The sequence below is a fragment of the Salmo salar genome, unplaced genomic scaffold (genome assembly GCF_905237065.1).
Source record: "Salmo salar unplaced genomic scaffold, Ssal_v3.1, whole genome shotgun sequence".
In the NCBI taxonomy this organism is placed as follows: domain Eukaryota; kingdom Metazoa; phylum Chordata; class Actinopteri; order Salmoniformes; family Salmonidae; genus Salmo; species Salmo salar.
This window is the reverse complement of record NW_025548294.1, coordinates 14,069-28,350: the sequence shown is the minus strand read 5'-3', so window position 1 is coordinate 28,350 and position 14,282 is coordinate 14,069. Positions and strand designations below refer to the sequence as shown.

Genomic DNA, 14,282 nt, shown 5'->3' with positions numbered 1-14,282 from the left:
TCCACATCTCTCCTGCCAGTTTAATGAGCTCTGTAAAGAATGTAGAGATGTGTACTACAACATCTGAAGTCCATGAAGACATCCAGGCAACAAAACCCAATGCTCAGAGTAGCACAAACCATACACTATGCAAGAGGTTACATAGTCCCATATGTCTTTACCCTGTGGTGAACGTGAAGCTCCTGAGATCTGGTACACAACCGAAGAGGATGAATGGAAAGAAAGATGCTGAAGACCCGGGGTCAGATGTTAGGAGTCCACCGTCTCCTGCAGAGTTAAAGAGTGAGGAGCTTTTGAACAACGGGATGCTGAAAGATTGTGATCGCCCGGTCCATGTTCTTCAACACCAGGATATGAAAGCTGACCGTAAGCATCCTACAACCACCGACTGCATCTCTGAGTCGAGGTCGGAGTCCCAGCTGACGGATGAAGGGTCTGAGAAACTACGTGGAAATGCCCAGACTGAGATGATCAGTATTAGAAGTGGGCGTGTCAGGAAGAGTCTTGTTAGATCAAACGCAGTCCAAACGAGCTCAGGGAAAGACGGCGCGGCCCCCAGGGACGGCCAGCAAACGGCCACCCTTTCATGTAAAGTTATTATTGAAAGACTCAGCCCTGACATGAGGGAAGGGATCAGGCCAGCAGCCTTGCCTGTGGGCCACTCCCACCCCTGTGGGCCTTCCCAGAACCTACAGGGAAAATTCCTATTGGGAAGGTTCGCTTTGAAATGGGTCCTCCACTACCTCCTCTTCTGATGCCTCTCACTGTAACTCCTCCGAGACCGGTAAAACCTGCTAATCCAAGACAGGTGATTGGTAAACTGTCCTTTCCCTCACCAATGGAAAGACCTGTTTCCCCTCTGGGGTCCCAAACAGCACCTGATGGTCAGATGTTGAGCTCCCCGTCTCGAACCGCTCCTTCCTCGCCACTACAGTTTGGTTCAGCCACTCCTAAACACGCCCTTCCTGTTCCAGGGAGACTTCCTGCCTTCAGCCCTTCCTCTTCCTCCACTAGTCCCGCCCAGGAGAACTCCATGAGGATTCTAGACAGCATGTATCCAGAACTGTCTGCCCGTGCCTGGACTCTCGGTATCCTCCGAGGAAACATCTGTATGTCTGCTGCTGAGACGGGGACTACACCCTCCAGCTCAGTCAGTCAGGTATCTGGCTTCAAAACCATCAACTCCTCGTCCACGGCTTTCACCAAAACAGAACAAAGAGGGAAGCGAAGTGGAGTCAACATGCTTCTACCAAAGAGTGCCAAAAGGCTGAGGCTGGATAACTGCTCCCCGGCCCTGCTGGGGCGACGGCCGGCCCTGCTGGGGCGACGGCCGGCCCTGCTGCTAAGGGGATATCCTCCACGACATCAGCCAGTCCCGACCCACTACTCAGGACACCTCAACATGGGAGTTCTTCACAGCCTACAGAGAAGGAGAAACTGGTTGGGAAACCAGCAGGCGACGCCTCCATATCCCAGGCCTTAGAGAAGATAGAAGCCCAGTGTTTTGACCTGTTGCCTGTCATCAAGAGTCACCTGTTTGTTGGGAATCTGTCTAGGAAGCCTGTGTTACGGGATGAGGAGAAGGAGGTCCTCTCTGAGTTCTCAAACAATCAGGTTAGTGACGTACAGCTCTGCCTAGTAGTCTACGTAGAATCAGGTTAGTCACGTACAGCTTTGCCTAGTAGTCTACGTGAGAATCAGGTTAGTCACGTACAGCTTTGCCTAGTAGTCTACGTAGAATCAGGTTAGTCACGCACAGCTTTGCCTAGTAGTCTACGTAGAATCAGGTTAGTCACGTACAGCTTTGCCTAGTAGTCTACGAGAATCAGGTTAGTCACGTACAGCTTTGCCTAGTAGTCTGCGTAGAATCAGGTTAGTCACGTACAGCTTTGCCTAGTAGTCTACGTGAGAATCAGGTTAGTCACGTACAGCTTTGCCTAGTAGTCTACGTAGAATCAGGTTAGTCACGTACAGCTTTGCCTAGTAGTCTACGTAGAATCAGGTTAGTCACGTACAGCTTTGCCTAGTAGTCTACGTAGAATCAGGTTAGTCACGTACAGCTTTTGCCTAGTAGTCTACGAGAATCAGGTTAGTCACGTACAGCTTTGCCTAGTAGTCTACGTAGAATCAGGTTAGTCACGTACAGCTTTTGCCTAGTAGTCTACGTAGAATCAGGTTAGTCACGTACAGCTTTTGCCTAGTAGTCTACGTAGAATCAGGTTAGTCACGTACAGCTTTTGCCTAGTAGTCTACGTAGAATCAGGTTAGTCACGTACAGCTTTGCCTAGTAGTCTCGTAGAATCAGGTTAGTCACGTTGGCAGCTTTGCCTAGTAGTCTACGTAGAATCAGGTTAGTCACGTACAGCTTTGCCTAGTAGTCTACGTAGAATCAGGTTAGTCACGTACAGCTTTGCCTAGTAGTCTACGTAGAATCAGGTTAGTCACGTACAGCTTTGCCTAGTAGTCTACGTAGAATCAGGTTAGTCACGTACAGCTTTGCCTAGTAGTCTACGTAGCATATTTGCCTTAGTATCTTTTAAAGGCATGCTTCTGGATTTTGGCAACGAGACCCTTTTATCTACTTCCCCAGAGTCGGATGAACCATTTTTATGTCTCCGTGCAGTTTGAACGTAGTTGCTAACTAGCTCTAGCACAATTGCTAACTAGCGTTAGCACAATGACTAGAAGTCTATGGTATCTGCTAGCAGAGATCCTAAAGTATCCCTTTAATTTGTAGACGTGAACGCCTCTTACATGGTTGTCCTGTGAATCCTTGGTACACGGTTGTCCTGTGAATCCTTGGTACACGGTTGTCCTGTGAATCCTTGGTACACGGCACTGTCCTGTGAATCCTTGGTACACGGCTGTCCTGTGAGTCCTTGGTACACGGCTGTCCTGTGAATCCTTGGTACATGGCTCTCCTGTGAATCCTTGGTACATGGTTTTCCTGTGACTTGTCAGCCTCTGGCAGATGATCTGATGTCGGTGATGCTGACTAAGCTGAAGACTGAGAGGACTGAGCTGCCTGGGTCTCACCTCCAGGCTCTGGTCAGAGTCTACACTGCTCTGTGCCGACAGAGGAGGGACTGGGACAGAGCTCATATCCTGGCCTACAGCATCCTTAGAGAAGGTAAAATATCCTGGCCTACAGCGTCCTAGAGAAGGTAGCACATCCTGGCCTACAGCATCCTTAGAGAAGGTAACACATCCTGGCCTACAGCGTCCTTAGAGAAGGTAACACATCAAATTTCAAAAATCAAATCAAATTTATTTTTTATATAGCCCTTCGTACATCAGCTGATATTCTCAAAGTGCTGTACAGAAACCCAGCCTAAAACCCCAAACAGCAAGCAAAGCATGTGAAAGAAGCACGGTGGCTAGGAAAAACTCCCTAGGAAAACTCCCTAGAAAGGCCAAAACCTAGGAAGAAACCTAGAGAGGAACCAGGCTATGAGGGTGGCCAGTCCTCTTCTGGCTGTGCAGGGTGGATATTATAACAGAACATGGTCAAAATGTTAAAATGTTAAATGTTCATAAATGACCAGCATGGTCAAATAATAATAATCATAGTAGTTGTCGAGGGTGCAACAAGCACGTCCGGTGAACAGGTCAGGGTTCCATAGCCGCAGGCAGAACAGTTGAAACTGGAGCAGCAGCACGGCCAGGTGGACTGGGGACAGCAAGGAGTCATCCAGGTAGTCCTGAGGCATGGTCCTAGGGCTCAGGTCCTCCGAGAGAAAGACAGAAAGAGAGAAAAGAGAATTAGAGAGAGCATATTTAAATACACACAGGACACCGGATAAGACAAGAGAAATACTCCAGATGTAACAGACTGACCCTAGCCCCCCGACACACAAACTACTGCAGCATAAATACTGGAGGCTGAGACAGGAGGGATCAGAAGACACTGTGGCCCCATCCGATGATACCCCGGACAGGGGCCAAACAGGCAGGATATAACCCCACCCACTTTGCCAAAGCACAGCCCCCACACCACTAGAGGGATGTCTCCAACCACCAACTTACCGTCCCAAGACAAGGCCGAGTATAGCCCACAACGATCTCCGCCATGGCACAACCCAAGGGGGGCGCCAACCCAGACAGGAAGACCACGTCAGTGACTCAACCCACTCAAGTGACGCACCCCTCCCATGGACGGCATGGAAGAACACCAGTAGGCCAGTGACTCAGCCTCTGTAAAAGGGTTAGAGGCAGAGAATCCCAGTGGAAAGAGGGGGAACCGGCAAGGCAGAGACAGCAAGGGCGGTTCGTTGCTCCAGCCTTTCCGTTCACCTTCACACTCCTGGGCCAGACTATACTTAATCATAGGACCTACTGAAGAGATAAGTCTTCAGTAAAGACTTAAAGGTTGAGACTGAGTCTGCGTCTCTCACATTGGTAGGCAGACCATTCCATAAAAATGGAGCTCTATAGGAGAAAGCCCTACCTCCAGCCGTTTGCTTAGAAATTCTAGGGACAATTAGGAGGCCTGCGTCTTGTGACCGTAGCGTACGTGTAGGTATGTACGGCAGGACCAAATCGGAAAGATAGGTAGGAGCAAGCCCATGTAATGCTTTGTAGGTTAGCAGTAAAACCTTGAAATCAGCCCTTGCCTTAACAGGAAGCCAGTGTAGGAGGCTAACACTGGAGTAATATGATCAAATTTTTTGGTTCTAGTCAGGATTCTAGCAGCCGTATTTAGCACTAACTGAAGTTTATTTAGTGCTTTATCCGGTAGCCGGAAAGTAGAGCATTGCAGTAGTCCAGCCTAGAAGTAACAAAAGCATGGATTAATTTTTCTGCGTCATTTTTGGACAGAAAATTTTGATTTTTGCAATGTTACGTAGATGGAAAAAAGCTGTCCTTGAAACAGTCTTGATATGTTCTTCAAAAGAGAGATCAGGGTCCAGAGTAACGCCGAGGTCCTTCACAGTTTTATTTGAGACGACTGTACAACCATCCAGATTAATTGTCAGATTCAACAGAAGATCTCTTTGTTTCTTGGGACCTAGAACAAGCATCTCTGTTTTGTCCGAGTTTAAAAGTAGAAAGTTTGCAGCCATCCACTTCTTTATGTCTGAAACACAGGCTTCTAGCGAGGGCAATTTTGGGGCTTCACCATGTTTCATTGAAATGTACAGCTGTGTGTCGTCTGCATAGCAGTGAAATTTAACATTATGTTTTCGAATGACATCCCCAAGAGGTAAAATATATAGTGAAAACAATAGTGGTCCTAAAACGGAACCTTGAGGAACACCGAAATTTACAATTGATTTGTCAGAGGACAAACCATTCACAGAGACAAACTGATATCTTTCCGACAGATAAGATCTAAACCAGACCAGAACTTGTCCCTGTAGACCAATTTGGGTTTCCAATCTCTCCAAAAGAATGTGGTGATCGATGGTATCAAAAGCGGCACTAAGATCTAGGAGCACGAGGACAGATGCAGAGCCTCGGTCTGACGTCATTAAAAGGTCATTTACCACCTTCACAAGTGCAGTCTCAGTGCTATGATGGGGTCTAAAACCATCCTGGCCTACAGCGAAGGTAACACATCCTTAGAGATTGTTTCTGTTCGTGTTCTCCCCCCCCCCACAGATTTCCCTGAGTCAGCCAAGCTGGTTCTGTTCATGGTGACCACGTGGCCCAACGTGTTCTCCTGCAGGACTGTAGTGTGCCAGGCCATCCACACGGTCACCAAGGTCAAAGCTCAAGGAGAGGTGCTCCACTGCCTGACTGCTTACCTGGGATGGGAGAAGGTACGGTATCTTTTATAATCTTGGTCTGCGGTTACGGGGATCTACGCTTGTCTATTGGTCTCCACCTTTTTTTTTTTTATCGATTAACAAGAGGGGAAGAGTTGTCCGTATTCTGTCACTGAGAAGGCCTGTCCATTTTCCTGTTATGTGTATTGTGAAGCTTGCGTAACATCAGTTTTGACTTCGTGTCACGCCTGCGTCCCCAGAGTCCTCCTAGTGACGTGGATCAGTTGGTGTCCAGCACGTTGACGTCGGTCAGAGACGCCCGCCGAGATGACCTTCCAGAAACACCCGCGACATGGAGAGGACCTGAACCCTGTTGCCTGGCAACGCGTCTTCACCCTGGAGCTGCTCTGCTCTCATACACACTGGAAGTGGACCCATGACAACCTACTGAGGTACAAAGCAGGTCTGCTGTTGGTTGGTGTTGACTGCCACAGCTGGACTGAAATTCACCGCGAAACAAAACAATGAAGACAAAACCAAATGCATACATTTAGCAAACTCTTTAATGTCATTATGACCATCCAGCTAAATATTCATCTAGCTAGATAGCGTGTTGGGGGGACGACCTAAAAATGATTTTGTTAAGCGTTGAAGATGGTTAGATAATTTATGTAGCCAACTCAGCCAGTTAGCCCCATTTGACTTAGACTGCAGATGTCACTTTTTAGGTGACCTCACCAAATTCACATAAAAATGTGAGTTATAGATCTGTCATTCCATTGAAAGCCAGTCTAAGAAGAGGTAGATCTGTTCTATGTCACTATTTCTATGCTTCCGGTCTTAAGTTTCCTTTTTTGTGTCTTTTACTTTCGGTTTTGTACACCAGCTGTAAACAGTTACGGAAAATATGGTTATAGAAAAGATACAGGGATTTAGATGGTACAATGATTCTCTACACTGCTGTTTTAGTCACATAAACAGGCAAACTTAGAATTTGAGCAACCAGAAAATGGCGGAGAGATTTCTGCATAGTACATCTTTTAACATGGCTAGCGATTAGCAAGGCTAGCGAAGAGGCTGCGATTAGCGATTAGCGTGGCTAGCGATTAGCCTGGGCTAGCGATTAGCCTGGGCTAGCGATTAGCCTGGGCTAGCGATTAGCCTGGGCTAGCGATTAGCCTGGGCTAGCGATTAGCGTGGGCTAGCGATTAGCGTGGGCTAGCGATTAGCGTGGGCTAGTGATTAGCATAGGCTAGCGATTAGCATAGGCTAGCACACTGCAGTGGACATGGAGACAACATGACAGACTGAAGACAGTAGATACAGTATGTTGGAGTGTATTAACCATCATGGCCTCAGGTGTTTAGTTCTTTGTTGTCCTGTTTTTAAAGTAAAGAGCTGTGGCCGGTGATGAACTCCTGGGTGACTCCAGCCCAGATCGAGACAGACTCCCATCCAGGATGTTACTGTGGCTGCGATCCTCAGACTCATAGGTGGGTGGTGTTTGTTTGTGTATAATTGTTTCATGAAACACTTTTTATATATATATATATATTTGTACTGACCATTGAAGTGTAACCATGAGAACCACCTCGTCAGGGCGCCTCGGGCAGCTGGGAATTAAGGAGGGATGTGGCTGGTCTGTGAAGAACATCTCCAGGGTCATCAACACCTTCGCCAGACACGGACGGTCAGAAGGTAATCTACTGTAAAGCTTCTGAAATGGTTCGTCTGTATTTCATCAGTCATTCTACTCCGGTGGGTTAACATCCTAGTTGCTTTAACCAGCAGCGTTACCACCCTGAATCCCACTGCTGACTTGCTTCTGAAGCTAAGCAGGGTTGGTCCTGGTCAGTCCCTGGATGGGAGACCAGATGCTGCTGGAAGTGGTGTTGGAGGGGCCAGTAGGAGGTGCTCTTTCCTCTGGTCTAAACAATATCCCAACGCCCCAGGGCAGTGATTGGGGACATTGCCCTGTGTAGGGTGCCGTCTTTCGGATGGGATGTTAAACGGGTCTCCTGATGCTCTGAGGTCAATTAAAGATCCCATGGTGCTTATTGTGAGAGTAGGGGTGTTAACCCCTGGTGTCCTGGCTAAATTCCCAATCTGGTCCCTCAGACCATCACGGTCACCTAATCATCCCCAGCTTCCAATTGGCTCATTCAACCCCCCTCCTCCTCTCCCCTGTAACTTTTCCCCAGGTCGTTGCTGTAAATGAGAACATGTTCTCAGTCAACTTACCTGGTAAAATAACAGATAAATAAATAAAAAATAATATCTATTGTCAGGATGAATATACTGCCCAGGGCTGAATGTGTGTGTTTAATGCCCCTTGTCAGGATACTGCCAGGGCTGAATGTGTTGTTTAATGCTTCCCTTGTCGGGATGAATATACGCCCAGGGCTGAATGTGTGTAGTTTAATGCTTCCCTTGTCAGGATGAATATACTGCCCAGGGCTGAATGTGTGTAGTTTAATGCTTCCCTTGTCAGGATGAATATACTGCCCAGGGCTGAATGTGTGTAGTTTAATGCTTCCCTTGTCGGGATGAATATACTGCCCAGGGCTGAATGTGTGTAGTTTAATGCTTCCCTTGTCAGGGTGAATATACTGCTCAGGGCTGAATGTGTGTAGTTTAATGCTTCCCTTGTCGGGATGAATATACTGCTCAGGGCTGAATGTGTGTAGTTTAATGCTTCCCTTGTCAGGATGAATATACTGCCCAGGGCTGAATGTGTGTAGTTTAATGCTTCCCTTGTCTCTCCCTTCTGGCTATTTAGAATGACATTCATAGTGTGGTTTCTAAATGTATATACGACAAGGTAAACGATCCCAGATAAAAATTAATCCGCTTAAAAAAGAGGGAAAGAAGTAGGAGGACTCTCCGTACCCAAACCTTAAATTATATTTCCTGCCACTAGTATTTCGCCCAGTCTTAAAATGGTTTATGATTGGTCTGCCCCCTGGCTGAGATAGGCTGTGACCAATCGCCTCGATTCGGTCTTATGTAGAAACATTTGAAATAGTATTTATTTTTATTTTTTTCACATTGGATGAAAGGAGAGACTCCGAGCTAGAAAATGGTTTATCATACAGTACATTTGAGGAACAATTTTGTTTAGACATGTAAACTATGATCGGGCATAATCCCAACTCGTACTACTACCAATACAAACATTGTCAGAGCAGTAGTATTAATCTACAGGTAGCTAAAGCTAACAAACTAGGTTCATAGCTGTGGTATGAATCTGCAGGTAGCTAAAGCTAACAGACTAGGGTCAATGTTAACTAGCTAACATGTATTTGGGGAGTTTCTCCCATTCTTCTCTGCAGATCCTCCTCAAGATCTGTCAGGTTGGATGGGGAGCGTCGCTGCACAGCTATTTTCAGGTTTCTCCAAAGATGTTATTTCGGGTTCAAGTCCAGACTCTGGCAGGGCCACTCAAGGACATTCAGAGACTTGTCTCCAAGCCACTCCTGCATTGTCTTGGCTGTGTGCTTAGGGTCATTGTCCTGTTGGAAGGTGAACCTCGATCCTGACTAGTCTCTGAGTCACTGCCGCTGGAAAACATCCCCACAGCATGATGCTGCCACCACCATGCTTCACCGTAGGGATGGTGCCAGGTTTCCCCAGACGTGACGCTTGGCTTTCAGGCCAAAGGGATTCATCTTGGTTTCATCAGACCAGAGAATCTTGTTTCTCATGGTGTGAGAGTCTTTGGGTGCCTTTTGGCAAACTCCAAGTGGGCTGTCATGTGCCTTTTACTGAGGAGTGGCTTCCGTCTTGCCACTCTACCATAAAGGCCTGATTGGTGGAGTGCTGCAGAGATGGTTGTCCTTCTGGAATGTTCTCCCATCTCCACAGAGGAGCTCTGTCAGTGACCATCAGGTTCTTGGTCACCTCCCCTGACCAAGGCCCTTCTACCCCGATTGCTCAGTTTGGCCAGGGGGGCCAGCTCTAGGAAGTGTCTTGGTGGTTCCAATCTTCTTCCATTTAAGAATTATGGAGGCCAATGTGTACTTGGGGACCTGCTGAAATGTTTTGGTACCCTTCCCCAGATCTGTGCCTCGACACAATCCTGTCTCGGAGCTCTACGGACAAATTTAATTCGACCTCATGGCTTGGTTTTTGCTCCCGACATGCACTGTCAACTGTGGGACCTCATATAGACAGGTGTGTGCCTTTCCAAATCATGTCCAATCAATTGAACAGGTGGACTCCAATCAAGTTGTAGGAACATCTCAAGGATGATCAATGGAAACAGGATGCACCTGAGCTCACAATCACCCGACCTCAACCCAATTTGAGATGGTTTGGGATGAGTTGGACCGCCGAGTGAATGAAAAGCAGCCAACAAGTGCTCATCATATTTACATTTACGCTTATTTAGCAGACGCTCTTATCCAGAGCGACTTACAAATTGGTGTGTGGGAACTCCTTCAAGACTGTTGGAAAATAATTCCAGGTGAAGCTGGTTGAGAGAATGCCAAGATTGTGCAAAGTTGTCAAGGCAAAGGGTGGCTACTTTTGAAGATGTTTGATTTATCACTTTTTTTATTTATTATTCCATACGTGTTATTTCATAGTTTTGATGTCTTTACTATTATTCTACAAAATAGAAAATAGTAAAAATAAAGAAACTCTGGAACGAGTCGGTGTCCAAACTTTTCGTAAGGTATTTTGTTGTTTTATTTTTAATAAATTGTCTAAACCTATTTTTGCTTTGTCATTATGGGGATATTTGTATTTAATTGAATCCATTTTAGGTTAAGGATGTAACATTAACGTGTAAAAAGTCCAGGGGTCTGAATACTATCTGAAGGAGCTGTACGTCTAGTTTCCTGATGACCTCAGTTCCTGGGTGGGATGTCTGTACCTGTAAACCTTAACTCTTCTGCTTAAAAACAAAAAAGTAATTCTGCTCAGATGAGACTGGGCAGATCTGTGTCTGTATTGGACAGATGGGCCAACCAATGAGTCTCTGTGATGTCATTTCCAGGTGTTCCCTGGGAGGTCCAGCTGGCAGCTGTCTACACTGTCTACGACCTGTCGCCTAGCAACCCCAAGGAGGCTCTGGCTGCGCTGGCGTCTGGCGAGGAGAGACCACCCAGCCTGTCCCCCCGCTGTCACCAGCTGCATCACACAGATCGCCTCCGCTCTGCCGACACGTCAACCCCTAGTCCCTAATCCCTAGCTCCTAGTCCCTAGCTCCTAATCCCTAGTCCTTAACCCCTCCACACCCCTAGCTCCTAATCCCTAGCTCCTAACCCCTAGTCCTTAATCCCTCCACACCCCAATCCCTAGCGCCTAATCCCTAGCGCCTAATCCCTAGCTCCTAACTCCCTAGCTCCTAACCCCTAGCTCCAACCCCTCCACACCCCTAGCTCCAACCCCAGCTCCTAACCCCTAGCTCCTAACCCCTAGCTCCTAACCCCTAGCTCCTAACCCCTAGCTCCTAACCCCTAGCTCCTAACCCCTAGCTCCTAAACCCCTCCTCACCCCTAACCCCTAGCTCCTAACCCCTAGGTCCATTGCCACTTGTACAGATCTGTAAGGATTTCCTAGATCCCAAGAATGTTGCCTATGAAGAGGGCAAGGTGAAGCAGCTTGCGTTTTGCTGTTACCTCTATCCATACCTTTTTCTATCTGACGCCTTGAACCCTGCTGTGGACTGAACTCCTTTTTAATGTCCGTAGTATTTATCTGTTGGTTAACTCATCACGTTCCCCTCGACGTTCTGTTTGGGTTTTCTGTTACCCGTTCTTTATATGTTGAGCGTGACTTTATAAATATGACGTAGAGATTCTGTTTGGTGAAGCTCCCTGTGTACAATATATAAATGTCCCTACTTTTGTAAATGTTTTTGTAAATGTTCCCTGTTACAAGAGCCTATTTCTATTTAATTTGACAAATTAAAATCTAAGAGGTAAGCGTTGTTTAATAATATATGATCCAATTATTGTCTCATGGAAGACTGCTCTCCTTTCTTCACATCATCCATCCATCCAGCATTCACCTGTCCATTACATTTTACATTTAAGTCATTTAGCAGACGCCTTATCCAGAGCGACTTACAAATTGGTGCATTCACCTTATGATATCCAGTGGAACAACCACTTTACAATAGTGCATCTAAATCTTTTAAGGGGGGGTTAGAAGGATTACTTTATCCTATCCCAGGTATTCCTTAAAGAGGTGGGGTTTCAGGTGTCCATTATCCATCATTCATCCATCCAGCATTCACCCGGCCCATTATTCATCCATCCAGCATTCATTATCCATCCCGCATTCACCCGGCCATTATCCATCATCCATCTAGCATTCATTATCCATTCATTATCCATCCCGCATTCACCTGTCCATTATCCATCATCCATCTAACATTCATTATCCATCCCGCATTCACCCGTCCATTATCCATCCATCATGCATTTATTCATTCATCCATTATCCATCATTCATCCATCCATGCCACTGCTCTGTCTTGACCTTTGACTGGTCAGTAATAATGACCTTTTAAACTAAATGGGGATGTTGGGGAAAAGCCTGTTCTTTCTCCTTCCCGCTGTGGTGGTAGAAAGCCATGACGCCACGCGGAAAAAACCCAGTCAAACTGGAACTATTCTAGAACATTCAATTTATATCAAGAATAGAGATTCCGTTTAGAAAAAGCAAACTTGTTCTTTTCAGAATCACCTTTATTTACCAAGTACATTTACACATCCTCAGAATGTTACCTGGGATATGGTGCTGCGCAACCACGAATGTTACCTGGTGATATGGTGCTGCTAGACAACACACTCAGAATGTTACCTGGTGATATGGTGCTGCTAGACAACATCCTCAGAATGTTACCTGGTGATATGGTGCTGCTAGACAACACACTCAGAATGTTACCTGGTGATATGGTGCTGCTAGACAACATCCTCAGAATGTTACCTGGTGATATGGTGCTGCTAGACAACACACCCAGAATGTTACCTGGTGATATGGTGCTGCTAGACAACATCCTCAGAATGTTACCTGGTGATATGGTGCTGTTAGACAACACACTCAGAATGTTACCTGGTGATATGGTGCTGCTAGACAACATCCTCAGAATGTTACCTGGTGATATGGTGCTGCTAGACAACACACTCAGAATGTTACCTGGGTGATATGGTGCTGTTAGACAACACACTCAGAATGTTACCTGGTGATATGGTGCTGCTAGACAACATCCTCAGAATGTTACCTGGTGATATGGTGCTGCTAGACAACACACTCAGAATGTTACCTGGTGATATGGTGCTGCTAGACAACATCCTCAGAATGTTACCTGGGTGATATGGTGCTGCTAGACAACACACTCAGAATGTTACCTGGGTGATATGGTGCTGCTAGACAACACCCTCAGAATGTTACCTGATGATATGGTGCTGCTAGACAACATCCTCAGAATGTTACCTGGTGATATGGTGCTGCTAGACAACACACTCAGAATGTTACCTGGGTGATATGATGCTGTTAGATAGACAACACACTCAGAATGTTACCTGGTGATATGGTGCTGCTAGACAACACCCTCAGAATGTTACCTGGTGATATGGTGCTGCTAGACAACACCCTCAGAATGTTACCTGGTGATATGGTGCTGCTAGACAACACACTCAGAATGTTACCTGGTGATATGGTGCTGCTAGACAACATCCTCAGAATGTTACCTGGTGATATGGTGCTGCTAGACAACATCCTCAGAATGTTACCTGGTGATATGGTGCTGCTAGACAACACACTCAGAATGTTACCTGGTGATATGGTGCTGTTAGTGATAGACAACACACTCAGAATGTTACCTGGTGATATGGTGCTGCTAGACAACATCTTCAGAATGTTACCTGGTGATATGGTGCTGCTAGACAACATCCTCAGAATGTTACCTGGTGATATGGTGCTGCTAGACAACATACTCAGAATGTTACCTGGTGATATGGTGCTGCTAGACAACATCCTCAGAATGTTACCTGGTGATATGGTGCTGCAAGACAACATACTCAGAATGTTACCTGGTGATATGGTGCTGATAGTGATAGACAACATACTCAGATGTTACCTGGTGATATGGTGCTGCTAGTGATAGACAACACACCCAGAATGTTACCTGGTGATATGGTGCTGCTAGACAACATACTCAGAATGTTACCTGGTGATATGGTGCTGCTAGATTACACCCTCAGAATGTTACCTGGTGATATGGTGCTGCTAGACAACATACTCAGAATGTTACCTGGTGATATGGTGCTGATAGTGATAGACAACATCCTCCGAATGTTACCTGGGTGATATGGTGCTGCTAGACAACATCCTCAGAATGTTACCTGGTGATATGGTGCTGCTAGTGATAGACAACACACTCAGAATGTTACCTGGTGATATGGTGCTGCTAGACAACATCCTCAGAATGTTACCTGGTGATATGGTGCTGCTAGACAACATCCTCAGAATGTTACCTGGTGATATGGTGCTGCTAGACAACATACTCAGAATGTTACCTGGTGATATGGTGCTGCTAGACAACACACCCAGAATGTTACC

At 46.3% G+C, this 14,282-nt stretch overlaps 1 pseudogene; it reads left to right on the top strand.

The window, feature by feature from the left end:
- Positions 1-209: 209 nt before the first annotated feature.
- Positions 210-10,902, top strand: LOC123732857 (little elongation complex subunit 1-like; annotated as a pseudogene).
- Positions 10,903-14,282: the final 3,380 nt, after the last annotated feature.